The following is a 9,039-nucleotide window of genomic DNA, read 5'->3' as shown; positions in this document are numbered from 1 at the left end:
AGAGAAAGTTTCTCTGCCAGTCTCCAGAAAAGACAAAGGTCTACATTCTATTAGTTAGAGAGGCAGGGATGAAATGATGTGGAATAAGTGCCCCAGAGCTTGGGACTGAAGTAGACACACCTCCCAGAAGGGACATGTGGAGTCAATGAGGCATGGTACAGTTAAAAGGACACTCTTTTGGGGGCAGGAGTCTAAATATAGCAGACTAGATGTACATCCACTCCAAAGAGGAGGATGATTAAGGTGGAAATATTACGTTGGGGGAACGGGGGTGAAAATAAACTCTTTTCAGGAGGTAGGCAAGCAAAGTATATGAATGAAGTAGGACAGGGATGAGGAAAGTGAGATATACTTTGCCGGAATTTTAAACACACGTAAATATTCTTCTACAAATAAGTATTCTTTGTCACTTTTTGGAGACCTGGCAGCCTTCTTTGTCTTTCATTTTCACAATAGGAAATACAGGTCAGATGCAATAATAAATGGAAGTTGATAATGGATCTTGGTATCAAAGAGACAATGAGATGTGTCTGGGGGTTCTAGAAGACTGAAGAATTCATACCCCATCTGAAGGGCTATACCCTGCATAATAAAAATGGGAAATCAGAAATAGAAGCGTAACATTGTTGGATGTTCCAATTTTCCAAGATAAGACAAAAATATAAATGTTTATATGTGTTTTTCTGGCTTTTAAAATTGTTTCCAAGTTTTTTAATTAAATATATTAACCATACTAAACACATTCCTGTGTTTCCATAGGTCTTATGTGACTGCTGCCTCAGACCTTTCCTAATCTCATACCATAGCAAGAGAGTCATTTGAAACCCAGGGTGACAGATATTTGTGCCTTTCCTTCTCAAATATGTTGTATAGGGGTAAAGTATTCTTTCTAAAACTGGTCATTAAGGGAAACATGGACAAATTCAAGCATAACCAAAGGTAAAGGAAGGAAACTGAAACAATAGGCATTGGGGAATACTAGGAACAGATATAAATAATATGGCATGAGCTAGTGATTAAAAAAAGATTGTTGTTTAGAATTATGCAATGCTTTCCAGTTTACAAGGCATTGTCACATCTACTGTGTCATTGGAGCCCACAAAGAATTCCAAAAGTAGGCTGAAAGGTATAAACACCATTAATGGTGGAGGGGGTCTGGGAAGAGAAAAGGGATGAGGAGTTTGAAAGAGAGAATGAATGAATATGAATAGTTCCTCACAGGCTATATGACTTACTAATATCATGAAAGAAAACACTGAGTAATGACTTATGAATTTATAAAATGGGGAAGTTTTTATGTTGACTGTCGTTTATAGAAAACACAATAAAATTAGTTTTTTTTCCCCTCTAAAAATACTTTAACAAAAGGATTAAATTTAATAGACTATAATGATTGGAGAAAAGAAAATAGTATAAGTTTTTTTTTTTTTTTTTTTTTTTTTTTTTGCAAAATTTACTCAGGCTTTGAAGGATCAATGCTAACATCTACATCTATTTCATGGAAAAGAATCATGATTTTTCTCCTTAAGTTTTAACTATAAAAAAAAGAAAGATACAGAATAGTAATTAAGGTCAACATGAATAATTATTGTTAACATCAAGAACTATCCACATAAAGAAAATAATTTAATATGAAGAGTCTGGGTACTGAGTTCTAGAATCTGCACTATGTATGGCCTTAGCTAGACGATTATCCTTTGGGATTCAGTTGCCTCTTTTAAAAAGAGTATTGTAACACCTTTGTATGAAAAGGAAGATGGACTGTGTATAAACTCCACAAATTTCCAAGTCTTCTACAGACATAAATATAAGGTAAGGTGGGCTAATATGATTCAAAAATCCAGAAATGCATATAACATATTAAATTCTAACTTATTTTGAAATTTAAAGATCTTATGGCATCTTGTCCAATCCCACTCAGCCAACCTTATGCCTACCCTGTCTTACCCTAACGATACCACACCTGATAGCCCTAAGCACTTTTAATCCCAGAGCTAGGAGATCCCAAAATAATATTTCCTAGAGTTAAGAATTAGACCAACTTGGTTCAAAATCCAATTTCATAAGCTTAGCTTCTCTGTTGCATAACCAGAAAACTGAGATCCTAAGGCCTACTTCAGAGATTGTTTTACAGGTAGATAAGGAATGTAAAATACCTGCTAGATCCTATCATAAATAAATTACAATAACTACAGCTTGTTATTGTTGGTTTTAATAGTGTTTTATCCTGTTATTAGGAAACTCTACTAGAAATTTCTCCCTGATGACAGAGAGATCAGTTAGCTCTTGACACCCAGTGCTGCAGTAACATCATCCAGCATCGGGTGTGTGTGTCCTGTAATCATCATCACTATGTCACAAGCTTCTTGAGGGTAAGACTCTCATTCAGTACCTATTGAGTGTCTTCTCTATGTTTCTCAGACCTGGGACTCTCAGCAAGCCTGACTCCCTCTGCTCTCACGGAGCTTATGTTCTGAGGAGAGGCAGTCTATCGACAGGTTTACAAATCAAAAAGCAGCTCTTGGGAGATGGTATACGTGAAATAACCAGAAGATGTAACAGAGCTACAATGTGGCGGGAAAGAGGGGGAGCTGCATTAGAAAGGCAAGGAAGGGCTTGTGAGTCCATGAAGGCGGACATGGGAGGAGGAGCAACCACATACAGATCTGAGTGTGGAAAGCAGCACGAGCAAAGGAGGGGCAAGTTCAAATACTGAAGGAGGAACCCAGGGTGTGTCTTTGAGGAACAGTAGGAAGAGCTGGGGAGCTGAGAGAGGAGAAAGAATTACACAAAATAGAGGTAAGCAGGATCCATGTCTCACAGGGCTTTAAGCAGAGGAGGGTTCCAAGCATATGACTCTGTTTCATCAAGTCATACACCATTTCCTGGTGGCTGAAAGGTAAAGAATAATTTTCTGTTTTCTTTTATCTTTGTTTGCAATATGATTTCATATCTGGGTCATTCTTGCCTTTGCCCCTTGCAAGAAAATACTGGGTATCACTCCCACATCCCCACCTGAAGAAGAGAGATGCCAGGTGAGAAATCCTTGGCCCATTTCAAAGTTCTCCCCTCCTAGCCACCAGTGGTGCACTCGGTGTAACAGAGCAATGAGGATGTCTTCAGCCTGTGTTCTACTTCTCTCTGGCATTTGAGAAGTTGGCTCCACTGCCTGAGGGAGACATTTTAGGACAGGTTTCCATAGAAGCTTAAACTTTCTCTCCAGCTGCTCATGTAGTTTATCCCTTTATTTTTAAGTGTACATTATTATTATTGTTTTCAATCAGTTTTTTGGCTTTTGCTTTCTTGGGTTCAAATAATACCAAATCTCTAGGAACACAAGCTCTCTCATTCTCCATTCAATAGTCTCTCCTAATTATGCTTCCATGGCTGACAGAGAGGGTTATAGAAGCTTTGCTGCCATAATTAATCATTTCTCAGATTAATATTCACTCTCTCCCTCAGAGACCCTTAAGTGGTTAGCCCTCAATCACCACGGTACCCTTGAGAGCACTGATGAAGTCTTATGTAGCCATTTTCCAGCCTCCTTCCACATCCTCTTTCCATGACACCAGTCTCTTCCCAAAGATCACCACATTTCAAATCTAAAACCCACTCCACCTTCTTTCTTATTCACACAGGCTTAAGTCCCTCCCACTTTGGGCTTTTAAGTGCCATTTCTTTGAGCTGCCTCTATCATACTCATTCTTAATTTATGTAAAGTAGCTCTTCCCAAGTTAAACATTTCCTGACCTCTTGTGGGGCTGGATTCACCTGTTAAGACTTCCTCATAGCACTTCTCATAATTATAATAAAATGATTATTTTGATGTTACATATGTGGTATCTATCTCTGTTAAAATGAAAACTCCTTAAGGAATTATATCTTTTGTATCTTCTGTAACATTTAACAGTGTTTTCCAAAAAACATAAAAATATTATTTCTCAAATAAAGCCATCTGAAGTTCAAAGGAAGAGAAATTGAGTAACTAACTTCTACTTTGTGCATTTATGGAGTAAAATTTATTTTCTTCAATAAGTATATATCATATATTGTGAAACAACTGGAAAAAATAAAGCTATTTTAGTTTCAGTGAAGCTATCTTCAATATGGTATGGATCAAAGCATAAGCCTACTCTAGAGCTACACACAGTAGTTTGAAGTAAGAATAATGTACCTCTTCACCTCTTCTGTACACAGCTGAGCAAAAGGTGAACAGGACTCTCAGCAGAATTCTCTCTCTGTGTAGAAGTCAAGAGAGAATGGAGAGGAAAGTAGGAGTAAGAAAAAGAGGGGAAAGAGGAAGGCAGTGGGATACACAGAATACTAAGAACATGAGGGAAAAACAAAGACACCGCACACAAAGATGTGGGAAACAGAATAAAAGAGACCCACATAGAGACCCCAAGTCCATCTTGGAGGTGGGAAGAAGGAAAGGCAATACAAATGGGCTGGGAGTAGAGGCCTGGAGAAGAGATCCAACCTGCCTTTCAGGTGCCTCAGAACCCTTGACAGCTTATAACTCTGTTCTAAGGAGATGAATCATCCTATGCTAGATAACACCAGGAGGCTGATCTGTGAGATTTCTTTAAGTCTGCAGGTCAAACCTAACCATACACTTACGATTACCAATTCTGTTGCATATACTGGGTTCCTTAGAAACATTGCTGAAATAAATCCTTACAAGAACCTGTTTTACCAATGGGGAAGCTCAGGCTCAGAAAGTTTAAGGTACTTCATGAAAGTCACTCAGCTGACGTGTGGCAAATTTTCAGTCTGTATGACTCCAAAACTGAGCTCTGTTCATTATACTACCCTGGCTAAAAAAAAAAGAAAAAGAAATAAAAAAAAGAAGAAGGTGAGGGGATGGGAATCCTCATCCTACAACACATTTCTGCCTGCTTTTCAGCTATGTGGGTGGTTCTCATCCTGGTCAGTGACACACACTTGTCCCAGGTACTTCAAAAGTAGGATCATTTGCCTTTATGGAAGTTTCCACCCCCTACTTTTAGCCTGGCTTCAAGAGACTTGGGTCTTCAGAAAAACCTTTCTAGATCTCATGATGTAATTCAGAACCACACTTTGCTTTTTTCCATTGTACCTTACATTCTGATTTCATATCACAACATCACAATAACCTCTGCATATTTATTCATTTGATGATTTGGCTAATGCCCACCTGGCCCACTGGATAAGAGACTCCAGGAGGACAGGGACTATGTCTCTTATTCATTGTGGTATCCCAGCCCCACAGTACAGTGTCATAAGACATGGTGGTTATAAAAACTAATTTTTTTTGTTAACCATTAAAATGACCTTCATTCAAAAATGCTGCAGAGGAAATGTCCAAACTGAGTGAGGCAATGAGATGGCCAGTGAGGGAATTTCATTTATAGCCATTGCCAGTGCTAAAAGATTTGCTCGTAATTTGACTTCCCACAGGAAGCAACTTAAACTATTCATAAACAGTGAACAACCTTTAGACAAAAGTGGAAACTGTCACCCATTCCCCCAGGTGCACACACAATGCTGCCTGCACCAGCTTGTTTTTAATCTACCTCATGCATCTCTTATGCCTTTGTTCTTACGAATTTGTTTTACAACCATTCCTTCTTTGTTCCAGACACCCATCAGAAAGCTAGTGCCATAGAGAACCAGGTCCTCAGCTATCATTAGGAAAATGAAAAACATGATGAATCACCAACAGTATTAGCATGAAAACAGTCTGAGCCAGGCTGGGCTCAAATCTGCTCAGAGTCATTAAGGCATTTCCACACAAACGATTTTGATACCACCATTCTAGGATTTTGAATTCATGTGATGCCGAAGTCAGAAACCTGAACTTCAGACAAACAAAAAATCTGTTATTATGCAAATAGTTTTAGACACACACACACACAAAAAAAGGAAATGAAAAGATAAGCAAACACAGACTGCATAATGCCACCTGGCTTCTAAAATAGTACCCTCTCAAAGTTTTAATAGGTGTCAGCTCATCTGAAACAAAGGTCTCTAATCACATAGAAAGTGTTTTACTCAAATGATTTCATTTTCTATTTTGGTAACTCTTCCAATAATGTGATTGTGCTTTCAGAGAAAAGAATAACAGGAGACCCTGAATGTTTTCCTTGTATTGGGAGTAATTTCCATCTCTTCTGCCAAAATAACAAATGGGCAATCATGCTGCATGCTTATTCAACCAGCACTGGTTATACGCCAGGCACAGTGCTTGGCACTGGGGATCAAGTATGGAGTGGATACAGAGAGGACCCATCTTCCTGGAATCTGCAGTCTTTCACAAACATGCATGCAGCTTGTCTATTGCAAAGATGTTTGTCTTTCTATTAAAATGGATGCATTATGGCACTTTATGTTTTACATAGTTCTTTTACAGATACCACTTTGTCATCTTCTTGAGAATTCTGTAATAATGGCACGAATGTTAAGATTTTCTCTTTTCTTCAAATGGAGAAAGCAAGGCTCAGAGTCCAAAAGTACTGGTGACAAATCACATAAGGCATGTTCTTTCTACCACACTAATAGCAACAAAACACAGGAAATGTTTAATATGCACGTATAAAGGCTAAGCATTTACATCCATTCTCAGTTAATTCTTACAACAAACCTGTAATTCTCTACTTAAAAAGTAATGCAACTGAGACTCAGAGGTTGAGTAACTTATAAGCCAATCATTCAACTAAAAAGAAAGATCTGAACCCAAGCAATGTGATTCAGCCACAGCAATGTATTGTTAAGTTAATACAAATTGGTCATATTCCTTATTTGATCAATAGTTGGAATAGCTATCATTACAATCCATTTGAAAATAGAGAAACAGAGACCTATGGAGGTTAAGGTCCATATTCAAGGTAATACTGTCTAGGATGTAGTTAAAATAACATCTAAATCCCCAAGATGTTAAATGCAACTTGCTTTTCCACTTGACCAAGGGTTCTTATCTCCTCAGAATGCAAGAGAAGATATTTTGAGACTCCATCCAGTCTAAACTGCTGCTGTAAGGTCAAACGAGAGGTTTCTTATACTGGACTTGGACTTGGTCAACATGCTCAGGTGTAAGCAAGAGTTGATCTGAATCATTCAGAATGAGAAGGCTCAAGGCTATGGAATAGCTCCTCAGTCCAGGGTTCCCTATTCCAAGTTAACTTTGGGTAATATGTCAAAGTTTAAAGCCTATCTAGGGACAGATCACTTCCTTCCTTCCAAATAATGATGTTAGGACAGCCATTTCCATTGGAAAGAGGGTAAGAGAATCGGGAGTACATTTGTGTATAATACAGTGCTCATGAAAAGAGAATAGGGAGATAGCTGGAGGGCAAGATAAAGTCCATGTCACCCATTCAACAATAACAAATATATATAACAACAACTATCTACCTCTCTATATATCTATATTTACATCTATATCTACAGATATTTAGCACTTTCTATATTACCAATGTTATATTTAATCCTGGAGAAAAGGATGAATATGACATAGTTCTCAGCCCTAACAATCTAGTAGATACGGAATTAGAGGGCTCAGAGAGTATAATATTTTTCTTCAGATATCAGAAAGCCACTAAAGGTTTTCAAGAAGATGATGATGTGACCCTAGCTGTTCCTTCTACATATTCAGACACCAAGTTGAGAAGGACTTCAGAGGTGAAAGTGCCCTCCCCTGGACCACAGATTTCCATGCAAAAATGCCCTCTATGGGTCTACTAGCCTAGTCACCTCTGGCTATGGAGCACTTGACATGCATCTAGGAAAGCTGGCTGTCCTACAAATAAAAAGAACATGCTGGACTTTGAAGATTTAGTATTGGAAAAAACGCAAAATTCCATTAAAAATATTTTATATTGATTATACAAAGCTGTGATAATATTTTAAATATATTGGATTTAATCTGTTACCTTAGTAATTTTACCCATTTCCTTTTACTTGTTAATGTGGCTACTAGAACACTTAGATTATGTATGTTGCTTGCATTGTTTTTCTTTTAGACAGTGCTATTGCTTAGAGTTCCTGGGAAATGTCCACCCAGGTTTTCTGGACCATCTCTCCCAACTGCACACTCACTGGCTCTTGAGGAATTCCATCCTGTTGCTCCATTGGTCTGTCTGCAGATCTTTTTGGGAAGCTACAATCTTTCTGTAGATTTTACCCATTGGAAATCATACCCTAGAATGTCCTTCCAACAGTGACACTCAACTATGTTTTCCCCACTTCTGTCCAACATCTTCCAGTCTTGTCTTAAGTAAACATCTTCAGTTGGTTTTATTACTCCTTGCACAGTATGTTTTCCAGGCTTTCAATGATTTTTATCATTCTTATCTCATACACTCTAAATTATCAGTACTTACTTGAAAAAAAAGGAAAAAGCTTCTTTAACTGTCTGGTTGGAGGTAGCAGTGGATGGTAGAAACACCTCCAGATTAGAGATCACAGGTAGATCTGCTTTCCATCTGCTGTGGTTTAGATATGGTTTGTTTGACCCCAGCAAAACTGGTGTTGAAATTTGATCCTCAGTGAAGCAGTATTGGGAGGTCTGGTCTAGTGAGAAGTGTTAGAATCATGCAGGAAGATCCTTCATGAACAGATTAATGTCCTCCCACTGAGGTGCGTATGTTCTCACAGGACTGGCTTAGTTCCTGAGAGACTGGTTCTTAGAGTATGGCTTCCTTGGTTTCACTCTTGCTTCCTTTCTTGCCATGTGAGCTCTTTACACATGCCAGCAACTGTCTACCAAGAGCTGAAGTAGGCCGAGGCCCTCACCAGATGCAGATGCTCAACCTTGACCTTTCCAGCATCCGGAACTATGAACTAAAACTCTTTCCATATAAATCACCCAGTCTCGGGTAGTCTGTCATAGCAACACAAAACACAGACTAAGACACCACATTTCCCATCAGTGTATAACCTTAAGAAAGTAATTTCACCTTATATTTAAAAGCATATTAAAGCCAACTTAAAAGTAAAATAAAGGTGGGGGGAGGTTATATATAGTTCTCTGCAGTGAGCCTAGTCTTTAACTGCTCAACA

Source organism: Sapajus apella, unplaced genomic scaffold (assembly GCF_009761245.1).
Source record: "Sapajus apella isolate SASKATOON/1434 unplaced genomic scaffold, GSC_monkey_1.0 scaffold112, whole genome shotgun sequence".
NCBI lineage: Eukaryota > Metazoa > Chordata > Mammalia > Primates > Cebidae > Sapajus > Sapajus apella.
Note: the sequence above shows the minus strand (reverse complement) of the source record.